Source organism: Mandrillus leucophaeus, unplaced genomic scaffold (assembly GCF_000951045.1).
Source record: "Mandrillus leucophaeus isolate KB7577 unplaced genomic scaffold, Mleu.le_1.0 Scaffold91, whole genome shotgun sequence".
NCBI lineage: Eukaryota > Metazoa > Chordata > Mammalia > Primates > Cercopithecidae > Mandrillus > Mandrillus leucophaeus.
This window is the reverse complement of record NW_012109919.1, coordinates 4,830,558-4,856,862: the sequence shown is the minus strand read 5'-3', so window position 1 is coordinate 4,856,862 and position 26,305 is coordinate 4,830,558. Positions and strand designations below refer to the sequence as shown.

The following is a 26,305-nucleotide window of genomic DNA, read 5'->3' as shown; positions in this document are numbered from 1 at the left end:
CAGAGGGTATCATGGTGAAGAAACTATCTCAGCTCTTTGAGGAATTCATGTTCATGGGAAGAGACTAATTCCTCTTCATTCCAAAGTTAACAGAGGGCCAGAATGGGGACTTCAAGAAAATAGCATGTAGAGCTTGGGGGCCCCTTTGACAAAGGGAAACTGAATTCTTGCTCCCCCTCTAGGTGCTTGCTGGAGTCAAGAAGCTATAGCACATTCCAGTGTTGCCTTGACAGAGAAGAGGATCATGATGAGGGAGAATTTTGCATGACTTGACACGTGCCTACTTGAGTTTCTAAGTGAAGTGTCCATTAAGACTGTGCCCAAGATTGGTCAAAAGAGGTCATCAGACATAAGAAGTCCACTAGGAAGCCAATCAGATCAGCCTATGAGGGTGAGACTGCTGGAGCTGTGGTGTGAAATGTACCTGGGAAGATGGTGCAAGAATCTTTTCTCTTTACCCCCCAGTGGTTTCCTTGTCCCTCAGAATGTGCAAAGAGGACTCAGTGGTTCTTTTGTTTCCACCTAAGAAAGTGGGGACATTAAATGGGTCAGAAGGCTGCTAAGCTGATCTAGAGGGGGATAAAACCTTCTGGATGTCAAAGGAATGTGCAGATCTTCAGAAAAAAGTGCTGGTGGTTAAGCTACACCAACTCAGGGAGAAAGGCTACATCATGAGTGATAGTTGCTGAAGAGAATCAGTGAAGCCAAAGACTCTGCCCCAATCTGACCTAGCAATTTAGATAAATCCTTCCTCTTTCTCTCTCATGCTTGACATCCTCCCTTCAACACTAGAAGGTCATTCAAGGACAGGGGAAGCCAAATGTGCTTTCAATCCTTCCTGGTCCCAGTCAGGTCAGGAGAGCCAGAAGAGCTTGACCAAGAACGGGGAGAAGAATGAGATGATAGAGGAAAACTCTTTTCTCCCATTTCTAACCCAAGCAGACAGGGTCTAGTCTGTTCTAGAAGCCATTGGTGGAAAGGAGTAGACGAAATTTAAAATCATTATGAGATGTTAATTTTAAAATAGGCAAATTGGGCCAGGCACGGTGGCTCACGCCTGTAATCCCAGCACTTTGGGAGGCTGAAGAGGGTGGATCACTAGGTCAGGAGATCGAGACCATCCTGGCTAACATGATGAAACCCCATCTCTACTAAAAATACAAAAATTTAGCCAGGTGTGGTAGTGGGCGCCTGTAGTCCCAGCTACTCGGGAGGCTGAGGCAGGAGAATGGCGTGAACCTGGGCGGTGGAGCTTGCCGTGAGCCGAGAACATGCCACTGCACTCCAGCCTGGGCGACAGAGTGAGACTCCATCTCAAAAAAATAAATAAATAAAACAGGCTAAATTAAGTTTTATATCTGTGAGGGACTGGAAAGCTACAGGATAGTGTCAAGGTTTTTTTTTTTTTTTTTTTTTAATGTGAAACGGGATTCTGACATAACATGGCTGAAGGTCAGGATTGGAAAATGAAATAAAATCACAATCAACACAATAGAACCTGTTTTGTTTCATATCCAGTTTTAACTTCCTCAATAAACCAGTTACAGGTTTAAGAGTTTAACTACCCTACCTGCCAATCTAACCAAAATAACTGCCTTCTGAACTGTTCAATAATTTAACATAAGCAACAGGAATATATAATTAGATTGATAAGGGATTATTTACTGTATAACCAGTTGTTGATGGTTACGAAGCAAAGCATGACTGCTTTGTCAATTTCAGTTATGTACTTGGGAGGAAAGTCCCTTGCTTCCATACAACCTTATTTATTTAGGAGCACTCATTGTCATTTCTTGCAGGTCCTTCCAATTGTCAGGTTTCATTTAAGAGGGACAATTGTAAGAACAATCTATAAATAAACACACATCACTGGTTTCATCCTCAAAATAGATAAGGAATCATACCTTGCATTATGCATTCTGCTAAGTCTCTTTTGGTACTTCAGGGAATAAAATGATAACTTGACAATTTTATCATGTATAGTCATGGGCTGCATGACAACATTTCAGTCAACAATGAATTGCATAAACAACAGTGGTCATATAAGATTATAAGACTAGATTTTTACTGTACCTTTTCTGTGTTTAGATATGTTTAGATATACAAATACTTACCATTGTGTTCCAGTTGCCTATAGTGCTGTACATGTTTATAGCCTAGGAGCAAAAGGCCATACCATACAGCCTAGGTGTGTAGTCAGCCATGCCATCTACGTCTGTGTGAGGACATCCTATGATGTTCGCACATGGACGAAATAGGCTAACGACGTGCTTTTCAGAATATATCCCTGACGTTAAGCGATGTATGACCATTTAACTGAAGGAAAAAGAAACATGAGATAGATACTTCAGGTTAATTAGCAGAAGTTTGCTGTAGTCAGCAACTTCGTTAGGCCATTTTCAAAACTCCAAGATATTTGGTGGAGTATAAACATGATCACCATCATAACCAGACAAGAAGCTGTCCACTTAGGAGTCCCTAAGCAATGAATTCACTGGTATCAATTCGTTGACACTCATTTATCACATATATCCTATTGAACACAAACCCTGAGGTCATAACCAGGAGCTACCTACATCTCCACCTCCTGCCAAACCAAAGGAGGGGTCTAATTGCATACCAACCTTGGTTCTGAACAAGAAGCCATATTTGGTTTCCCTATTCTTCGACTTATATCAATTCAGTATTCCAAAAGAAGTTCATGCTCTTGCCTACTGCATGCTAGATCTGTACTCCTTTAGAACATTTCCTTCTCATTATTTTACCTGTATTCTTGACCCCTTCTGTCCCTAAATCATAGCCTCAAGAGTGGACCATAACTAAGTATGGTAAAGTGACTATGGTTTTCACTGCAGAGCAGTGGATCAGTAAGAAATGTTCCTAATATCTCAAATAACCTGAAATTAATCCATTCTTAGACTCATCAAATCTTGCTTCAGTTGGTCTCAATGAATAAAATACTAGTGTTAGGATACCACCTTATTTACTTCTCCCTCATCCTAGAAAACTATCGCCTGATAATGCCCATAGGTACATGGCATATACCACACATTTATAACCGGAAGGTGTTGAAACCTTAAACAGGAGTAGGGAGCCTAGAGTCGTATTCTTGGGCTTTAGAGTTGGATAGATTGAGCTCTAAATCCTAGTTCTACCATTTTTCTTTTCTTTTCTTATTTTATTATTATTATTTTTTTGAGACAGGGTTTCTCTCTTGTTGCCCAGGCTGGAGGGCAATGGCGTGATCTCAGCTCACTGCAACCTCCACCTACCGGGTTCAAGTGACTCTCCTGTCTCAGTCTCCTGAGTAGCTGGGATTACAGGCACCCACCACCACGCCTGGCTAATTTTTGGTATTTTTTTAGTAGAGACTGGGTTTCACCATGTTGGCCAGGCTGATCTCAAACTCCTGACCTCAGGTGATCTGCCTCGGCTTCTCAAAGTGCTGGAATTACAGGTGTGAGCCACTGCACCCGGCTTAGTTCTATCAATTTTCAATGTGTGGACTTGGGCAAGTCACTTAAACTCTCTGCACTTTGTTTATAAAATGGGAGCAATGATGTCTTCCAGACTGGGTCATTTCAAGGATTAATGAAATGGCATAAAGAATACATGCCCAGATTTCACAGCAATATCGTTTTTGGTCTGAATTCAGAATCCCTCACTTACCAGGTGTGATCTGTGGGCAAGTAACAAATACTTAATTTCTCTCTCCTCCAATTTATCATCTATTAAATGAGAATGCTAATAGTAACCAAGTGATTGAATTACTTTGAGTATTAATTTAGTTACTATTGACAAAGTATTTACAAAGTGCCTGGCTATAGTAAATGTTCAATAAATGTAAGCCATTATAAATGATATTCTTGTAATATAGTATTGCTTATATTACTACCCATAATAACCAAGATGATGAGGTGAATATTAACAGTCTCCTTGGCAAGTTTGACTTGAAGCCAACTGTAGTCCATTGATTGAAGGGGGTTAAACCCAAAGGCTGAGGGACAAAATGTCTCTAAATTGGCCACACAACCATAAAGGACCCCAGCCACTCTCCATCCCTGCTGGGAACTTAGCAAATCACAATCTCCTGGAGTTCCTTGTCAGGTCATAGACTCTGCCCAAGGAACTCTAAATTGAATGGCGGGTAAATTGTCTATTCTTGAAAAATCTATGATACTAGGAGAAATCCATTTCTTTGATAGCAAGATCAAAACCTGCTCAGATGGTTTTCATGAATGAAGGAGGAGGTGTTACATACCTACCAATGGTTGGGATGCAATGTGTTGTAACACGAATGGGCTGCATTTCAATATGAAGTTCATATTGAAGTTCAGAAGTATCCAATATGAAGTTCATATCAAAGTATTTCCCAGTATGAAGTTCATAAGTAAACTTCCCCAACATGAATTTTGTAAGTAAAAAGACCAAGAGCCCCACTATAATGAAGGGAATAAGTGTGAAACATATAGGCTTTCTTAAGAAATTACAGGGGTGATTTTATAAATAAAATTTATTTTATATATAAATTTATATACATATAAATTATATATGTATTTATATATATATATAAAATTACAGAGATGAGCCACCATGCCTGGTCTATATAGGCATGGCATGATGGCTCACCCCTGTAATTCTAGCATTTTGAGAGGCCACGGCAGGAGTATCACTGTAGGCCAGGGGGATCAAGACCAGCCTGGGCAACGTAGAAAGATGTCATCTCTGAAAAAAAGGAAATAATAGAAACAGGGCATGATGGTTCTTACATGTAGTCCTCATTACTCTACTTGGGAGGCTGAAGCAGGAGGATCACTTGATTCCAAGTGTTCAAGTTTACCTTGAGCTATGATTGCACCACTGTTCTCCAGCATGGGTGACAAAGAGAGACTCTGTCTCTAAAAAAATAAAAAAGTAAAATAAAATTTTACTTATTGATTGAAGGGGGTTTAAACCCAAAGGTTGAGGGACAAAGTGTCTACTGTGCCCCCCTAAATGGGGACACTTTGGGAAATTTTAAAATAAATAAATGGAATATATATATATATAGTTGAAGGTACTACAGCTAATACCAGGATTAAAGGATAAAACAGTCTCTTGTTTCTCTAGTGGTATAATGAAAGTAAAATATGTACACAAATATCTCCAATGCAAAGCAGGAAGTAGTAAATGTCAAAGAAATCCACAGATGTGGCGCAATTAAAGTCCTAAGGCAGTAGAGGGTTTCCTGTATAAGGAACCAGAAAGGGTTCTGCAGAGGAAGCGGCATTTCTTAACAACTTCTAGCTTCTTTTAAACGCCCTTCTGCTGACCACTAACCCTCTCCTCACTACCACAGGGTAAGAGCTATCCCATGCCAAGAATGCTCACTTTCCTTCCCCTGCTTGGCGAGCAAGTGCTCATCCTGTAAGATCTCATCAAGGGTTACTTCCCTGATCCCCTTTCTCCAATAAATTCGGCCCTCCTTTATTTGGGAGCACATGACTTTGTACCAACGTCTCTCTCTCTTGACCTTGTCATTCATGTTAGCTTTCCTGTAGTTTTCACTGGACTGTAATTTCTGTAAGGGCATGGACCATGCTTTGAATTCTTGGTGCCAAGAGATTTAAAATTTTTTGGAATGAATGAACTCTGCTTTTTACAATGAAGAAATCTAAAGAAAAGAGAAGAAAAAATCCTGCTCTCAGTGAGCAGAAGGGTAGAAGAAAGGAAGGAGGAAAGAGCTAGTTGTTTGTGATTGCCTGATGCTACGTAATTTGATTTAATTGTCAGGATCCAAAGATTTTTAGTTGGCATTCCTATCCCCTCTTACCCTGTGGATGCCGAGAGGGAGAGAAATTAAAAGTCTTGTCTAAAGCCACAGAGCTGTGAAACTGAGTAACTGGGATTTAAGCCCAGGTGGTTTCCTTCACTGCATGATGCTCCCAAATGGAGAAATCCATCACCATGATGTGACTAGGCTTTAAAAAAGAAAATAGCCACTTGGACACAGTCTAAAAAGAGTCTTTTCTACCTCCCCACAGGACTACCATGGAGTCTGATCTTTTTAAAAATAAAATAAAATAAAATAAAATTTGTCTACCTGGAGAACAGGTATCTGATTCCTGAGGGAAGAAAACCAGTATTTCTTTCTCTCTTATTCTGTCCCCTCTTCCTCAATCTCTCCTTCAACCTCTCTCCCTCCACTCCTCTCTCTGATATGGAAGAGTTTAACTTTCTAAAGTGATGACAATAATTGGGTCAAGCCTCTGCTGGGATATTGGTTTATCCTCTCAGGAATCTGACCTGAGCTTCAGTTCCTAGGATAATATACAATTTAAATTTTGATTTAAATTTTCTGTATAGTGGGAAATAAGCCAAGCTGAAATTTTGTTTAAAAAATTGTTTTTTCAGGAAAAATCAGAGATAAATGATTTATAAGATGACATAGACATTATTTATAATTAAGAAAAACTAGAAATAACATCAACATTCAACAATAGAAGTTTAATAAACTATGGTAACTTATAGGATGCAATATTCTATATTTATTTAAAATGTTTCCAAAGAATATAGAAGACATGGAGTATGGTGGTGATACATTACTAATTCAGACATCAAAATACAAAAAAAGCACAATTTCAATTTTATAAAACTAATATATACTTGAATATGGATATATTTGAAAAAATATGAAAAGATTGGAAGATGATACACTAGAACATTAACAATAGCAGTTCTGTTTGATTCTACTGCTGGTGATTCTATAGTTTTCTAATTTTCTACAATTAACATGGAATACTTTTGCAATCAGAAAATAATTCAGGTTTGAAAAATGCTTGTTAAGCAGGTGGAATCTCATTTTGAAATTCTTCCTAGAAAAAAAAATTGTTTTCACTGCTTCATCCCAACCGTTATTTCCAGGAAGGAAGTTCTGTCATCCTGAAGCTTGTGTTTATTCACACCTCCTCACTCTTGCTCCTGTCAGTCTGCATTCTAAAAAACATTCTGATACAGTTCAGTGAACCGAAAAGAACGTAAGCTTCAGAATGAGGCAAATCTGAGCTTGAGTCCATCTTTCCATATTTCTTAGCTATGCAATCTTTGGAAAACTGTATATTCTTTGAGTTTCAGCTTCCTCATCTAATGAGAATGGAATGGGACAGCATTTACAGAACCCACAGAGGTCCTCAGATACAATGTAATAGTAGTCATCAACATGGTTCATTACTTTCTCTTGCCTCTCCTTCTCTGTACCCATCCAAATTTACTCATCCTTAAGGTCTGACTCACACTTTAGTTCCTCTACAAAGTCTTCCATGACTCTCTCTGCCAAATTATGAAGTCTGCAATTTTTAAGAACGTTTTCTGTAGAACTCACTTAGCGCTCATACATAGCTTCATAAATTTAGTGAGTCTATTGGTATGTCCCCGACTAAAACGGACAGGCGCACATCATCCATCTCCTTCATTTATTATAAGCTTTTAATCAGCAGCTAAGGATGGGGAGTTGAATCTTTTGCAGATGAGTTTTGAATATTAAAGTACATTTTTAAATCAGAATATAGAGGAGTAAAAACTAAAGTCTGCAATCACGTTCCCTCTTCATTCACCTAGAGCAGGCTGAAAATCTATCAGTGGCCTGTGTGTGGTACCAGTGACTAGATCTGAATTATCAAGATAGAAGGTCACCATCCCAAGAGACAGGACTGCTCAAAAAGCCCTGGAATAGTCCTGATTCTTGTCAGACTGTGGAAAAGTGCTAAGAACATAAATTGGTGAGTACGTTTGATAAGCTGAAGCAAAGTGGACGGGTCCTGCAGCTATAATTTCTTCTCCCTTACAAGTCCGTCAGTCAAGTAGATTACTAGGAAACTAGGTTTCTATGGAATAGAAGCAGGGAAAGAGAGAGAAGGGAAGATACACCCAATAATGCCTCTTTCAGGTGTATTTCTATTAGTATCCTCTTTCTAAAATTATTGACACACCAAATCTAATGACCAAGTTGGATGCTTTCAGGCAAAAAGGTATCAAATGCCTAAAATGTCATTATTTTACTTCTGAGAAGCCACTATTTCTTTTATTCTCATACACTTGCTTATCTTGAAGTGGTGAACCACATAAATACATTTTGATATTTGATCTTTTAAAACTAGACACTTAGCAATATATCTTTTTTAAAAAAAAATTTATTTATTATTATTATACTTTAAGTTCTAGGGTACATGTGCATAACGTGCAAGTTTGTTACATATGTATTCTTGTGCCATGTTGGTGTGCTGCACCCATCAACTCTTTAATATAACATTTTTTTTCTGATAGCTTCTTTCAAGATCTTTTTCTTTAAATTAAGAAAAACATAAACTATCATATGTATCCCTTCCTGGTGGTGTCTAGAATATACTAGGAATAAATATGTAGGTAGGAATTAAGGGTTAGGGTGTGGGTTGAGATCTGCTTTTTAAAAAAAATTTGAAATAAAAAACCCACTAAACAATGCACAGAAGAATTTTTTGTTGTTGTTACATTGTTCTCATGAATGAAAGTTTCATTGTTTGGCTTCAGCCAATTTTTTAAGAAACTTACAAATGAAGATGAAGGCAAGCTTTTAAAAAACACCTTTGGTCATAAATATAAATAAGATTTTCATGCCAGAGAGAAATTGGTGCTTTGTTCATCATTTGAATAGCAAAAGAGGGAGATTTGTTGGCTCTTTCTCATTTAATTCTATTGACCCGCCAACATTTTACAGAACTTAGTAACATCCATTATTTCTTTTTTTACATATAGTTATTGCTGTCCCTTTTATGAGATCTTACTTGTGTTATCTCACGTTCTTCCTTCCTTTTCTTTATTTGCATGTCATAAAAATGCTGAATTTGTACAACTTTCAGGTAATTATTTTTATGAGCTCACAGAAGGTTATCTTCAATGCTATCACAAAGCCTTCCAGCGGTCAATGAATCATGCAGATTATTTCATGATCCCTTGTCCAAGATTGCTACAGAGGCATAGGTCTCTTCATGAAAACAGTTTTAAAAATTGGGAGCAAAAGATATTCTTGTAACATTAGTTGTTTTTTTCCCCCCCCTAAATACAAGCAGTAACCATATTGCAAAATATTTAAAATGTAGGAAAAAAGCACAAAGAAGTAATTCCACCATCTCCATAAATGTTGTTAACATTTTAATTCATATCTTTCTATTATATAAAATACATACACACATAAATGTAGAGTTTGTACTCTGATTTATTCCAACTTGCATTAGAAAGGGAACATTTTCTTTTGTCACCAGTTTTCAAAATCATTTACCAATTATTTATATATTCATTGCCTGAATAAACAATCATTTAAAGTTCTATTGCCTTTTTAGACTATCTTGGATTTTACCTGAAACAAAATTTAATTTGGTCTGGTTATGCATATTCTCCTCCAATGCCTGAGTCACACATAATTAAGACTCTCTTCTAAATTCAATGAGTTTAAAAAGTTTAATGAGCCTTTTCTCAAATAACAAAAGATAAGATTCAAATGAAAGAAAAACACCTTTATTCACATGAGATGATAGTTACATGGTAACAGCAGCTGTCACTACACTGAGAGAGAGCCAAGAAGGGCCCTCGGTTCTGTAAAATCTGATTCACAAGCGTGAACTTGAACTTCTGAATTCTAGAGCAAGAGTGAGCAAACTGACCGGAGAAGCAAATTCAGCCCATGGCTGCTTTGGTATCACCTGTCAGATGAGAATGTGTTTTACACTTGGAAATGTCTGGTTAAAAAAAAAAAAAAAAATTCTTAAGAATATTATTTTGTGACACATGAAAATTATATGAAATTCATATTTCAAAGTTTTCTTACAACCTAGTCAACACTTATTTTTATTTACAGATTGTCAGTGGCTCCTTTGTCACACTAGAACAGCGGAGTTGAGTGGATGTGAAGAAAGTGGTATAGCCCACAAAGGATAAAATATTTACCCTCTGGTCTTTTACAGAGAAAGTTTGCTGACCCCTGCTCTGTATAATGAGGTTCTGAGCAGGATAGCGATAGAAAAGTCTATGCTCATTTTCTTTCAGCCCTCAATCCAAATCCCCTTCCTGTTTTCAGCAGGACTATTTGTGCCCATGAGGGAAACACGAAGGATTGTCAGTATTCATTTGCTATCAGAACTGCCTTTGAACTTCAGGGAAGCCGCCATCTTGTTTTTGTTCACTCCTCTAAAGCATAGTGTCTGCAACATGAAACACTAGTAAGTTCTTTAAACTTCTTGTTATCTTGAGACAGGGCAAGACCTTTACCCAATTTATTTAGTTATGGAGGAGGAGGATGAAAGATTGGGTCCTAAGTGTTATTCAATGGCATGACATGGTTTTCCCTGGAAGGCAGCCAGAACTGATGCTTATGAGGTGTTTGTCTGATGAACTGTACCCCTGTGACACTAAGCAGAGCCCGGAGGAGGTGGCAGTCCATCTTTGTAACTCAGGTTTGATTTACAAATCAGAAGAATGTGCAAAGCCCGTAGAAACCAGACCCACCCCTAAGAGAGTCTAACAAGGAAATAATGACCCCTGCTTGTGAATAACCACTTGGAAGGTGGGATGATTTGGACTGTTGTTGAAGTATATTATAGCATTTTCATGAAAGCAAAATAGAGCCTGGGCAACTGCTGACTGCTTTAGTAACTGGAAGTCTGGAAAATAATTATTAGCCAGTGTTTGTGGGTTATAGAGAATCCATCTAATTAAAGGAAGCCATTTAGTGAATGTATGGAAGCTTCTAATACAGCTCACATAAACAGAAAAAAAAAAAAGTTGGAAGGAAGAAAATACTGTGTCAAAATGTCTCCAGGATTAAATTCCAAATTCAGAAAAATAAGATGAACCCATATATTTGACAATGAAATTCTCTTAAAACAGAATGTCATAATTTCAGAAAATTAGATTTACCATGAGCTATAATACTTCTTGCTAGTCTCCTCAACTTCAGTTTTACATCCTGTGTACAATTTCATAAGGCTCTAAGAACTGATTTTAATTTTGCCCAGAAAAATTCTATTAAGATGTCTACAGAATTCTATAGAGTGCCTGGCAGTGTTTACAAAAAGGCAAAATGTGGTCATCTGGGTCGGTATAAAATACAATGCATGTACAAAAACATGATTGTCTTATTTGTGTTACTGCATTAATTTTAAGTAATGTTTTATTTTTTCCAATTAAAGAGTGATATGTTTATTATAGAAAATTTTGAGGCTGGGCATGGTGGCTCATGCCTGTAATCCCAGCAATTTGGTAGGCCGAGGTGGGCAGATTACCTGAGGTTGGGAGCTCCAGACAAGCCTGACAAACATGGATAAACCCCGTCTCTACTAAAAGTACAAAATTAGCCGGGCATGATGGCACATGCCTGTAATTCCAGTTGCTAGGGAGGCTGAGGCAGGAGAATCGCTTGAACCCGGGAAGTGGAGGTTGTGATGAGGCGAGATCGTGCCATTGCACTGTAGCCTGGGCAACAACAGTGAAAGTTTGCCTAAAAAAAAGAAAGAAAAAAAGAACATTTTGAAAATAGGGAAATGGAATGAAACAAAAATAACCTCCATAATCCCTCCACTCTAAGACAACATTACTTGAGGATTTTCTTCAGTCTTTTGCTTTGATATTTTCTTCACAGTGTGACTCTACTCAAAGTTAATTGTAGCTGCTTGGTTTTTTGTTGTTGTTGCTGTTGTTATTGTTTGTTTGTTTTTGGCCTTTTTTTTTTTTTTTTTTTTTTTGAGACAGAATCTCTCTCAGTTGCCCAGGCTGGAGTGCAGTGGCGTGATCTCGGCTCACTGCAGCCTCCATCTCCCAAGTGATTCTCCTGCCTCAGCCTGCCAAGTAGCTGTGACTACAGGCATGTGCCACCATGCCTGGCTAATTTTTTTTTTTTTTTTTTTTTTTGAGACGGAGTCTCGTTCTGTCACCCAGGCTGGAGTGCAGTGGTGCAATCTGGGCTCACTGCAAGCTCCGCCTCCTGGGTTCACACCATTCTCCTCCCTCAACCTACTGAATAACTGGTACTACAGGTGCCCACCACCATGCCTGGCTAATTTTTTTGTTAATTTTTAGTAGAGACTGGGTTTCACCGTGTTAGCCAGGATGGTCTCGATCTCCTGACCTCGTGATCCACCCGCCTCGGTCTCCCAAAGTGCTGAAATTACAGGTGTGAGTCACTACACCCGGCCTAATTTTTGTATTTTTAGTGGAGACAGGATTTCGCCATGTTGGCCAGGCTGATCTTGAACGTCTGACCTCAGGTGATCTGCCTGTCTCAGCCTCCCAAAGTGCTGGGATTACAGGCGTGAGCCACTGTGCCTGGCCTGCTTGCTTTTTAAATTAACTATATTACATAATTTTCAGATAAGACATAGCTATCCAGAAAGAGCCCTAGAGTTGGATAAGGAACCTGTTGGAATGCTCTGACATTAAGGAAAAAAAAAAAATTAAATTCAAAACCCAAAACAAGCCACAAGGTATGCAAAACTTTTGTCACTTTCTTTTATATCTTGTGACTTCATTTTTAGCAATCATTTTATGGCCTGGGAGAGGACCCAAATAAAAGGGAAGGCAGAAGGCTGGGGTGGGAGTACAGGGGGAGAGAAAGAAAGAAGAGTTAAAAAACAAACAAACAAACAAAAAAACGAGGAGAAAAAGCCAGAATTGAAAAGAAAATACATTTCAAAAATACATCTGGTCCTGTTGAGAGTAACGGCACTCGTGTAAACGTGTAGACAAGTCTCTAGGCTGATTTTTTTTTTAAAGTCCACGTATTTGATATGTATTGCATTCATTCCATAGTACACACATTTGAAATTCAATAAAGAAAAACAGACCCAGATCACAGTTCATTTTTGAGAGTACAAAATGTCTTTTAATTTAATTTTGCATTTTGCTTTTCATTCCAATATTGGCAAATTAGATGTAGAGACTGGGTTAATACAAGAGTGGTGTGGCCACTGGTGAGCAGTGAGAAAGATGTCTCCATCAATGACTTCTTCCCAAGCCAGCTGATGGGCGTCACAGCAAGGCTGTGACCTGTCTTGGAAACAGTCTAGCCCAGCACAAATATCACAGGCTTTGAAGCCAAAAGGGAACATGTGTTCCTGATGCTTGACCCTCTCCAATTTGTTACAGTGTCCACAATATGTTTTTACCTGGAAGTCTTTTTTTCAGGAAGTCTATGTACTACGGCTGTGTTCAAACATGGTACAAAGACCCCAAATGCTACTTGCTTGCTGTCTTCCTGGGAACGGGATGAGGATGTAATCTGAGCTTTTTAGGGTCTGTCTCTACACTGCAACATCATAACACTGAAGTGTAGATTTATAGCATGCTTTATGTATATTTTCTTACTCCCAAGGCCCCCCTTTTTACAGATACATACACAACATGTCATGTAGAAAATATAAATTGTTGATCGTACAGGCACTTTCTTCCTTTTTAAACCTTTCCAAAGGTCTTTTTGTTAAATACACCCAGATGCCGTTTGACAGATGAGGGGCTAATTGCTCTGTGAATTACCTCTATCGATTCCTGTTTCATGTTGAGCCAAACAAACAAAAGATATTAATGCTTTGAAAAAAATGAATGATGACCTTTCTCTGCAAACACAGCTTGCGGTCTCTGATTATTGGTGATTCCAGAGAGCAGCGGTCAATCGCAATAGCTGTAACGCTATGATCACTATAATAAGCTTGCCTGACCTTCTCTGCCATGTTAAGTGGTTTAAATTTATTTGCCCAACAACAGAAGAGCTTTCATTTAAAGTCACAGAACATTCAATTCAATTTAAAGATGTAGTGTCTTCTTTCCTCTTCTTCCCCTCCTGTATCTTTCCCTACTTCATACACCTACATGCCAAGCTTACTAATTGTTTTACCATTCTAACACTAGCCTGATACCTGAGAAGCAAATTCCTTCAGTTCTTAAAGATTCCAATTGCCATTTTCTTTTTTGTTATTTCTTGCTTTAAGACATTTGAAACACTTTGTTTTTTTCTCTATTTAAGTTTTGTCCATGGTTTAGGTTTAATGTGTGCTACATAAAAAGTCAAGAATCCATGAGCTGGGTGGTGCTAAGCACCCCAGCTTGGGAACCAGAGGTATAGTTCCATTTTTGTCCACAATTAATGGGAGCTTGAACCAATATATCTTTTTTTTGCTTAGGGCAGTTTCTTCCCACTTGGTAAATGAGGGGAAAACCGCCAGGTGATCTACCTTACAACCTCTTTCCAATTGGAACATACTTATGTTTTAGATCTCTCTACTTAATAGTTTCATATAAATGGCAGAGTTATAACTTGGCAGCTAAGATAAAGTGATGATAGGACCTTTAAGGACTTCCTAACTGTTTCTCAACGAAGTTTTATGATGGAGAAAATATGCAAACCACAAATGACTAAAGCCTTAAATAGTTAGGGAGTTGATGCACCCCCCCACCCCCCCTTGGTTTAAGTGGAAATCTCTTGAAAAGGGTACCCCTGACACTTCCACCAATTTCCTGGTAAGAGGCACGCCAAAAATACCAAGGAAGTAGTTTCCCTTAGAATACTTTAGTTCCTGTGCTATAGGATCAAAGCAGGAAGTGAAGAGAAAAACACCACAAATAATCAAAAGACTTCCTGCCTTAGTTTGACATTCTCAAGCAATTAGGTCTGAATTCACATAGGATGCTGGGTACCTCTAAGGTGACTTTTCTTAGACATTGTCTCTAGTTTCCACTTAAGACAGTGCCCAATAGTACTGCCAAGCCATCTCTTAACCATACTTGACTCGGCTACGTTAAGCACCATGTTGAGTTAAAAAAAAAAATGCAAAGCATGGTTCCTCCTTTTATCACATTCCTTGCTACAGCCTTAAAGTACCAGGCTCCTTCTCAGCATGAGGGTATTTGCAAATGCTATGCGCTTTCTCTGCCTAGAATGCCCTTCTACTCTTTTTCTCTTCAAAATCCAATGTCAGTGCCTTCTGAATCCCTATTCACTCTTCAAAATTTCGCATGGCATTATCCCTCTTCCAGAATGCCTCTTATACCATCCTATTAAGGATTCACCATAGTACCCAAGGCACACTTTTATCTCAGCACTTTGCGCATCTATTTTATTTACTGCTCCATTTTTCTGTTTTCCCTGGAAATTTGCACTTTGTATCTCAGGTCTCTGCCACAGAACTTGGGGCTTAGGAAGTGTCCAACTGATGTTTGAAAATTAATAAATGAATGGAAGAATACATCTTATTGTAACTGCTATATAACCATTACAAAAGGCAGTGGCTTTAGACAGCTAGGGCTTATGATCACTCATGCATCTGGAGATCAGTTGGGAGATAGTTGATCACAGCTATGCTTGGCTGGGATGGCTCAGCTGATTGTGTTCTCTGTGTTCTTCGTCTTCCCCTTGGGACACACGGTGCTGGCCAGGTGTGCGCTCGTGGCTAAGCACAATTATAAGAAAGAAAGCAACACCATGCAATGCCTCTTAGGACGTGCTGTCACTTCCACCTTATTCTTTTGGCCACAGCAAGTCATATGGGTAACCCTAAGTCAAGGGACTAGTTCGTATACTTACCTCCTTAAGTCACACGTGAAAATCACACATCATAGGTCATGGATACAAGGAGAGATAAAAAATTGGTCACAGTAATAAAATCAAACCTGTCAAAAACAAAATACTAACAACCATATTAAGAACAGAAAATTTGAATACTAACAGAGCCATTTGACCAGTCTCCAGTATTAACTACTCTACCTTCATTTCACCAACATATAACCCAGTCACTTTAATGGTATATGTGTCCCATAAATATTTACCAGATTGTGTTAGATCATAGGAAGTAAATAGAGAAATCACAATTGGATGAGTCCTGGTAAATTTAATTTTATGCTTTTTTAAAAAGAAAATATGCGCAGCAGGCAGACGCAAGTGTTAGGGACACACAATGAAAAGCTAAATGATGTTTATCTTGTATGTATAAAGACGCTTTTACTTTTGTTTACATACGTCACCATGGAAGCTGGTTTAATAATATTTAAGTCCCCCTGGTGGTTCCACATCCAATGACTCCCTTTCTCAGGACACCTTCTTATTTTCCTTATAACAAGCTTGGGGAAAGTTCAGGTAGGCATTGCTGGGACATCTTCTTTTCAGAGTTTCTGCTCAATCACAGAGCTGATGTTAAATCTCCAAAGTCGAGGCGTTGATTTACCAGGAAGAACATAGTTAACTTAAAAGCAGAAAAAGTCCTGGTGGTAATCAAGCCCTGTGAATTCCTGGCCCTCTTCCCCGGAGGCCCAGTGAGGCCCACTCAATGGGCCAACCCCACACCACGCATACTGGATTGGTGGTCCTCTTATCATAGAAAATTCCACCAGTGTGGCCAAAACATACAAAAGGAAGCACACAAGAAAAATGTGAATATAATATGCAGGCACTGGATTGAGTTTTATGAAAAGAAAAAAGAAAGAAGGGAATTTTTCTTAGTTCTTTTTCATAGTTCATAGGACAACAAATAACAAGATAAATTGCTTATCAAATGTGAGTAGTTTTACTATTTTTAGTGGCAAATTAGGCACTAAAAGGGCAGGTTTAAAGTCTCTCCTAATTTTGTCCTATAATCAGATAATTTAAATTTGACTATAAATAGAATCATACATTTTCCCACGATCTGCCTTTCATTTCACACAGTAAGAGTTGTATTATTTATTGAAAACATACCAATCCAGGCATTCTCAAAACTTCTTTCTTTCTTGACTTTAGTTTGTGATAATAAAGTATGATATCGGAATCCTGCCCTGTGGCTGCAAAACATTAAGTTCCTTGAGGCAATAAGATGCTTGTTGTTCTCGTTTAATCTACCAGCATTTCAGAATCCTGTACTTCCAATTTCAGAAGAAGTAAAAGATGAGAATGTGCTGTCCTCTCTTGCCTGGCCTGACCCAGTCTCCCTGATTTGTTTCAATATGCAGAGGCTTCCCTATATAAGCCAACTCCAACTCCAGCGTTTGGATTTTTCTGCGTTTCTCCATGTTTACAGTTCCTCTCCATTTCCTTCCAAGAAAAAGTGTGCAAACGACAAATGCGTGTTCTGATCATATTTGAGCAACAAAATCTTGACAGCGTTCTCACGACCATCAGGAAAAAAAATTCCTTCCATGAACCTAACCCTAGAAAATGCAAAAATTATTGATAAATATAATGCAGTGGTCAACTTCTTATCTGGAGCCTACAAAACATTAGACATTAGTTTGTTGATGGGAATTAATACGGCCTAAAGTCCTCATTCATTCTTGACAGTTCTATCATATTACTGCAAAAGATGCTAACATGTTAGTTGCTGGAGGTGGGGGGCAGGGGAGAGGGAATTGACAGAGATGGGAAACCAAGCTGCTTTGCAAATATTCACAGCTGCAGCTTTCTGTAATCATGCTCCTCTTTCCAGTTTCCAGTGGACTTTGAAAAGACAAATTCATAAGAGTTATTTAGCCATAAAAGGGAATCAACTCCTAAGCCCTGCTTCCTGAAGACCTCAGAAACTGAATTACCACAGCACTCCCTGAGGTCCAGAGCACAGATTTTTGTTCCCCTCCCACATCCCTATCCCGAAGAAAAGAGTTTTCCCACTAGCTAAAATAATTAAAAACATTCTCAGAATAGAACACAAAATGTTCCTGGTTTGAATACAAGCCTATTTTTCAGGAAAAAAAAAAAAAAAATCAATGTATTGCATATTTACAGTTTGATATTGCAACAGTAGTGAAACTATCCGTGTGAGGACTTAATTGCATATAAAATAAATAGATAACATGTGCAAGGGTAGTGTGTTCTTTCTTGATGTTCTTCTGCCTACCTTTTTGACTTGTTAACTAACTTCAGGGGAGAATCCTTAAAAGGAGCAATACACCAGCCCATATAAAGTCACTGGTTATCTCTGAACAGGAACTTAGGTTTTTAAATCCTGTCTAGGTAAATTACCTTTCCAGTGCAGGGTATTTCCTTTTAGGAGATTCCTTGGGAAGAGTCTCCAGGGAACTGACTAACTTTTTAATGGTTCACTCAGATTAAGAGGAAGGAAATGTGAACTCCTTTGGGGGGAGGAGGCACCACTCTAGGCTGTCTGCATCCTGTAATTCTTCCCAAGTCCGTGAATCATACTTTTAAGACTCCTTTTCAAGGGCATTTGTCTTCCTTTAAGAGAAGGCCAAAGCAGAAAAGACGAGTTTTAAAATAGGTCTCAATCAAGCTTTAGCCATAAAAACAATTGCATGATTCTCTCACTGACTACCCAGGAAAGGTTGCTCCGAATCCCTTACCTGCATGCCTCCCCTCACCTTGCACAATACTCTTCCTTTCTTTAGTTTCAGAATTAAAATGACTTTTCATATCATCTCAGCATCTTTGAGCTACAATTCTGTACAACTCTTCCGTTTATAGCCAGCCACTGACACTGATTTCATTTATGCCAATGGCATTGGAAGAACTGAGCTACGATAACATTTTTCAAAATCATTTTAGATAGAAATCTGGCTTTGAAAATAATGTCTTCACTTAATAAAATATCTACTATGTAGACAATTATAGACTATTTTTATACCTTTTCCACAAAGTATGAACATTTCTGAGAATAAATTTATCAGTGAATAAAGTTTATCAGAGGTTGAAGCATTTAGATCCTTCCAACTTCTGTAGAAGTATGAAGTCACAGGAGCACATTTCTAAAAGGCTACGATGTTACAATACCAGTTACTCAACCAATAAAGTGTATTTATTGAGTATCCATTAAGTGGTGATTTCTATTATTTTCAAGGTCCTGCAAAGAGTGGAAAAAGCCAGGTATGGTGGCTCACACCTGTAATACCCTCACTTTGGGAGGCTGAGGCAGGAGGATGGCTTGAGCCCAGGGGTTCCAGACTAGCTTGAGCAACATGGCAAGACACCTGTCTCCTATTTAAAAAAAAAAAAAAAAAAAAAAGGGTGAAACAACCTTGTCAGAATGTGCAAAAGGACAAATGTATAATGAAATGGAATATCCACAGAAAGTACACCAAGAATGAACACTAACATAAACTGTGAACTGCGGGTGGTGATGATGTGTCACTGTAGGTTCATCAGTTGTAACAAAGGCACCTGTCTGGTGGAATTGGGAGGACGGCACTACATGTAAGAATGTGAGGGTATATGAGGCCCAGCGTGGTGGCTCATGCCTGTAATCCCAGCACTTTGGGAGGCCGAGATGGATGGATTACCTGAGGTCAGGAGTTCGAGAACAGCCTGGCCAATGTGGTGAAATCCTGTCTCTACTAAAACTACAAAAATCAGCTGGGTGTGGTGGTTCACACCTGTAATCCCAGCTACTCACGCGGCTGAGGCAGGAGAATTACTTGAACCTGGAACGCGGAGGTTAGAGTAAGCTGAGATTGTGCCAGTGCACTCCAGACTGGGTGACAGAGCGAGATCCTGTCTCAAAATAAAAATTTAAAAGTATATGGGAAATCTCTGTTCCTTCCTCTCAATTTTACTGTGAGACTAAAACTGCTCTAAAAAATTAAAGTCTTTTAAAAAATGTTCAAAATGAATGGATTCAAGGTGAATTAAATTATATTTAAATTAACAGGATTCTTAGAGTTGGTTTGAACAGTTCAGTAGCAATTCCTTAATCTAAAAGTATCTACACAACATTTATTTTTGACCTAAATTGATTTAATTTGTAGCAAAATGTGACCCACACCTATGTGGACGATGCAGTCTTTATTTATCCCAGTTAGTGCGTATTCATATGTGCCATTGCATACATATTAATGGATGCCACCCTGGACCCCCTGGTGATGGCAGATAGTATTGGGCTTTGTGGCCAAGACATCTTCCAAAATCCTAACAGTTCTGAATTACAGGACACATCTCATCCCAAGAGTTTTGGATATGAGATTGCAGACAAAAATATACTGAAAGAGAGAAAGTAAGTAAGGAAGAAAATAATAGAAAAGAGTTGTGTTCTGTTTTATCCCTTCTCTGATTTCTTGAGAGCTCCTAGTCTTAGATTTCCATGCAGGTCTCCATTATTATAATGGTCCATTTTTTAATTGAAATTTATTTTCAGTACTAAAGTGCAAAAAAACCTAGAAATGTAATTGTGATTTCTACTTAGGAGGACCTCAAAGGTTTTGTATGAATGCCTGTAGCCTGCATTTCGTTTCTATAAGTCTGTTTCAACAGAGTACTCAGAATAGATCTTTCTTTCCTCTCATTCTGGGTAGAAATGTCAGAAATGTGAGGCTAAGGATTTAAAGCATAAATTAGGGGTTTATTGATGAAAAGAAAGAAAGGAGGAAAGGATTGAAAGAAAGAAGAAAGAAGGAAAGAAAGGATGGAAAGAAGGGAGAAAGGAAAAAGAGAAGAAAACAAGAGAAAGGAAAAAAGAAACTTTAGTCTGTAGACTCTACATTAAAATGTGTCTCCATGCTTAAGACATCTTGAAAGAAAAGATGTCAAAGGCAAATTCTAATATTCTAAAACTGCAATCCAATTGCATAAAAACATAAATTTAAATCATTTGGAAGAAAATATTTATATATCCTATATTTTTGTTTAGAGCTGATCTCCATAAAATCTCTTATAATATACAGATCCATATTACAGAGATTATATATACAAATATTTTATTGCTTATGCATAAAACCTGATTTGTTGGGGGATATAAACTATGGCTTTCTCAGGTATCACTGCTACTTGATTGTTCTGAGTATTGGCTTTCTGACAGGGATTGGAATGAAGCCATTTTTATTAATTTAGTTATTTTTGCTGATATAAAAGGCCGTCTATCATGTTAATGATGTATCGGTCTGCGGTCCCACCGAACAATAATTACAGAATGTTCCTAATAGTAAATCATTTGTCACAATCACAGCTCAGTACAACAACCTTTTGTTGAGCAGGGGAAGACATTATCTGAATAGCAATACACCTTTATGCGAACCGATGAGAGGTCTTACACGGACCAGTCCGGCAAATACCTGAGAGTTCCACGTCTGAACTGTCCATCCCCACATTGCAACTTGGGGATGTGCACTGTAATCTGCTGAATTTTCTCCAGTGTTAGACTATCTAACACAATGAAAACAACACGTTTTGCCCAGGGAAGAACAGATGAGGTTTCACAAGAATGTAAAAGAGACTGCTCTGAAAAGGAGAAGAAATCAAATAATCAAAAAAAGGAAAATACTAAAGGTTTTTACTTCCATTTCCCCTTTCAGCAAGAATTGGGCACAGAAACCATATAATACTCAAAAAGAAAAATCGAAGTTAACAAAAAGGCATTGCTATCTAAATTAAATGAAAGCCCCATCATCAGAATGACATAACGGTCAAGTTCTTCTTTGTAAAGATTCACAAATTGCTTTCAGTTATTTTTGAGCACTATTTGTAAATCATAAGAGCCAACATTTTTGGAGTATTTCTACGTGCAGGGAAACTTTTCAAAATAGACTTAATTTTTTAGAACAGTTTTAGGTTCACAACAAAATCGAGTAGAAGGTACAGATATTTCTCATACAGCCCCTGCCCCCTGACTGCTGCCCCACCTCCCCTGTTCCACCCAGCCCCCTCCCCCTTGTTACAATTTATAAGCCTACATTGATACACCGTTGTCACCCCAGGTCCACAATTTACATCAGGAACTCTCTTAAGGACTTAATGTGCATTAATTCTTTTCAGGGTTTCAAAAACTTTGATATTAGCTCCATTTTAGAGATAAGGGAACTGAGGCAGAGAAGAGTTAAGTCGCATCAGGGTGATTTCTGAGATTTGGTCAATTTCAAACCCTAACCTGGTTGATTAACTACTTCTCATTATCGAAGTACCCTAGTGAAAATAAATCAACAACATCTGTTGGATACCCATATGCTTGTTGAGATTTTGGTGAGATGATGTCAATCATGCCAGTTTGGCAAGAATATCCCCATTTCATGGACAAAGTAACCCAACTTCAGAGGAGGAAAAGCTAGGATTTCAATATTGGTCTATGACATGAAGCCTGCATCATTATCACATGACCACTCTGTCCCCATATTCCCATGTTCTGTAGGAAAAGCTGCCCAGTTAATGAGTAATTGTGTCATGCATGGCTTGAGTGACTGTGTTTTTTATAACAATGATACTCAAACTTGAGGTCCATGGATTTTATAAAATCACAGAAACAACTAACTTCACTTTAAGGGTATGTACTTCTATTTTTTTATTTTCTACACATATGAATTCTTGATTAGACACTTTATTGAGACAGGAATGAGTGTATGTAAAGGAAGAATTCTAAAATATTTGTTCATTAAGTCCAGTGACTTGAAAATAACCTCAAGATCAATTAAAATATAGGAAGTAGAGGGAGCCATAAGTTGTGCTATGAGTTTAAAAGATCACATCACAGAAAAGAAAAGGATTTTTTTTAAAGCATCAACAACAGAAATTGTTCTAGAAGTTTATGCATGGGCTTCCCAATTTTCTTTGTGTTTTAAAAAACCATGCATAGACCTCTTGCTCTTTGATTGCCCCAAAATGAATTTGAAAGGCTCAAATTAGCATTAAATGGAATAACTTGTAAGTACCCCCTCCCCTCAGACACTTACCCTTTCTTTCATTGTCTAGAATTCTGCTGGAGATACCCTTGGACTCCAACAGGCAAGTCAAACTTGCTTTTCTAGTGTCAAATCCAAAATACCAATTAAGTTGAATAGGGAAATGAATATGCTTATAAATTTTTGACAGCCACTGATAGCGATAAGGAAGTCCTTGGTCATAACTTGAAATCAGTTATCAGGGGATACCAGAGGAGCAGAAAGTTGTTTCTTGCCAAGCCCTTGCAGCCTCTTTTCCTCACACTGGCCAGACGGCCTGGAGGTGGCACTTCCAGCTGCTTTTGGAAGGAACCTGCTGCAAACACACAGGCATTCTTGACACTGCCACCACACTGCTTTCCAAAGGGAAGAAGTCCTGTTTGAAAAAACAAAAAAAAAATCAAATGGCTTCCTCTTGCCCCAACCTCGCTGTCCCCTACCCCTATGTTCTGTCCAGAAGAAAAATCCCTCAGCCACAATGGTTGTTTTTATTAAATTCTCCTCAATAAAAAGCTCAGGCAGGATTTATTAGGTACTCAGGGCGGACGTTTAGTATTTCGCCAGTTATTAAGTGAAAATCAATAGAAAGCAAAGAAAATGGAAGTCACTGCACTGTTAGCGCACCGTTGTCGCCCAGATATTATGTCGGCTGTCTTGTAGATTCATGACAGACGAAAGAGGCCGGGAGAGAACTTTCTGCTTACATTGCACGAGCCAAAGTGGGGTTATTCATTAGAGCAGGCAGCCGGCCAGATGGATTTCCAGTTCAGTTTTACCATTTATCTTTAAAACGCCTGTATCGAGTGAGAAAGAACACTGATATTATGTGATATCAATGGCAGGTTTATGTATCTAAATCAGGATTTATTGTTATTTTGTTCCAAAGACCTTTTTTTCTCAAGAAATACCATTTCACTGGAAGAAAATAATAGCTAAAACCTTGTCAAAGATAACCTTTCATGCTGTCCGTGTACCACTAGCTGTAAAACAAATAGAACCCAGTATATAAATAGTTTTAACCACATCCTTACAAATCATTTCTTCTGAATCTGTTTTCCCCATTTCAATATATATATTTTTTAATGCCACATACATGATTTTGGATCATTCAATGTTTTCCTTGCCTGTAGTTTAGCTCTAAATAATGTCAGCAATTGTTTTAATTCCATCTAAAAGCTTTAGCTGTTTTGTGTTCTTCTGTGGAATGCCACATTTCTCAAAAAAATTCTTTGGAAAAGCAAAGGGATCTGCTGGTTTTTTTTCTTCCCCGCCTTAGAATGAGCTTTAGAGTCAAAAATACCCATCATCTTTTTTCAACTACTTCAGGGTCTTCAAAAGCCAGATGTGTTTTCTTTTCACTTGAATTGACATTTTTGGTAGCATCCGGGTTTTCTGATTCCCTCTCTTCTAAAGGACAGATTACAGCAGACTTGGGCAGATCGGATCTCCAGTCAATCCTGCTAAGTAAGGAAGGTGGCCAAACACCTGGATGAACCATGGTATCCACTTTATAAACAGCTCTCAAGAAAATACAGTCAATATATTTGTAAAATGTCATTAGTGACACTTTGTGATTAGGAGAAAAATTACACCTGGGGTTTGACTGAAGCGCTTGCTAATAAAGAACTGTGAATGTATTTTTAAGCTACCTTATTTTTACTTTTTCTCTCCTTTGGGTTTGGGAAAAGAGAAGATATATTTAGCTTTATATGGACCAATATTAGATAGTAGCCAGACAAGGTTATTTAAAGACGAATATGCATTTTTTTCTTTTCTTTCTTTTTTTTTCTTTTTTTTTTTTTTTGAGACAGAGTCTCACTCAGTCACCCAGGCTGGAGTACAGTGGCACGATCTCAGCTCACTGCAACCTCTGCCTCCTGGGTTCAAGCGATTCTCCTGCCTCAGCCTCCCAAATAGCTGGGACTACAGCCACCACACCCAGCTAATTTTTTGTGTTTTTAGTAGAGATGGGGTTTCACTGTGTTAGCCAGGATAGTCTCAGTCTCCTGACCTTTTGATCCGCCCACCTCAGCCTCCCAAAGTGCTGGGATTATAGGCGTGAGCCACCATGCCTGACCAATGTGCAGTATTAAGTGTCACTAACTTAGAAAAATTATCTAAAAACCAACTGAAACTTTTTGCTACCATTGGACAAAAGTGATATTATACTGAAAAGTAAGAAAATAAAAGTAAACAATAGATTATAAACTATTTGTTCCTTGATAGTCTTCTTTATCTAACTGATAGTCTTATCTAACTAGCTAAATTGCTCGATCAAATTGAAGAGCTCAATTATACCAGAAATCCCTTCTTGTAGTTTTCTATTTAGCAGTTTTTCTCTTTTTAAATTTGTGTTGACAATCCAAATGGCATTTTCCTTTTAGAGGGCACCCTCTAATAAAACACAAAAAGTTCTTTATAATTCTCACTTTTTAAAAAAAACGATTCTAAAGCCCTGTATATATGTATGCATGTGTGTTTGGACCTGTTGATCAGGAGGCAATAAAGAATAGTGGTTAAGAAAATGGGCTGTGAAACTAGATTACACAAGGTCAAATCACAGTGTGTCACTCCCTGGCAGTATGATTGGGTGAAGTTATTACAGCGCTGGGCCTCAGCTTTCTCATCTGCATAAAAAAGACGATAACCTTATAGATTTCTTGCCAAGAATACAGGGGTCAATATAGGTGAAGGTCATAGACTATCACTTGCTCAATATTAAGTCCTCAAAGCATCAGGTAGCTATTATTTTGAGTATACCAAATCCAGAACACCAACTCATCCATGTTGATGCTTTGATTTTCCAAGAAAATGGAATATAGTCCCACAGAGATTCAGTTAACCCTCCATTTTCATATTTACTAATGTATTTAGATCCTGCTGAAAGATACAGTCTTAAGCTTCAGCCGTAACGAGAATCTCACTTAAACCAAAATTTTATATTAAATAAATTTGCCTTAAAGAAGTCTCTTTCTTTGTGGGATCAACATTCAATCTGAAGTACTAAAAATAGTCTATGGGCAAAACCACATTATTGATTTACTAATAGCTGTACTGATACAATAGTCATGAGGCTTAATGTCTGATTGGGGACCTATTTATAGACATGTTAATTTGTTGAAAACAATGTCTAGTTATTTCATTCTAACAAACAACATTAGCAACACATGCAGTTATGAGAAAGAAATGATATTGCTAATTAATATGACTTGAGCAGTGAGAAAACTAAGACATTAATGCCAAAGAAAATCAAAGTTGATGACTTGGATTCATTGCCCATATGCATCATGTCACTTGAATAGTTGCCAAGGCTGTGTCTTACTTTGACTTTATAGTATCAGCCCACTAGCCTTTTATCTTGCTTACCCTCTCTAGACATCAGGATTCTTACTTGTAGAGGGAGTATAATACACCTTCGTTATTCACCCTACAGTTGAGGACTGAAAGAGAAAGCATAAAACACTTATTAAAAGAAAATGATACTTTATATAGTCAGGCTGGTGGGAAAATCAGTACAATTAATAAAACAGTGATGTTAGAAAAGAGTGACTACTGTCTACTTTATTGCCTATTCATAGGTACTCCTACATTTGTTCAACAAAAATTGTTTGAACGCCAAGGACATGGAGGTTCAGAGCCTAAGTTGACCTCAGCTGCCTAGCCCCACCCTCCCATCGCCCTCTGGGTGTCT

The 26,305-nt window shown here is 38.1% G+C and overlaps 1 long non-coding RNA gene across 1 annotated transcript in view; it reads left to right on the top strand.

Moving 5' to 3' along the window:
• The window catches only part of LOC105531816, a 72,663-nt gene that overhangs the window by 9,684 nt on the left and 36,674 nt on the right, over positions 1 to 26,305 (top strand). Inside the window, exons 2-3 of the long non-coding RNA XR_001004863.1 lie at positions 10,088 to 10,229; positions 12,376 to 12,488. This is a non-coding gene — a long non-coding RNA (uncharacterized LOC105531816). The remainder of the gene's footprint in view (positions 1 to 10,087; positions 10,230 to 12,375; positions 12,489 to 26,305) is intronic.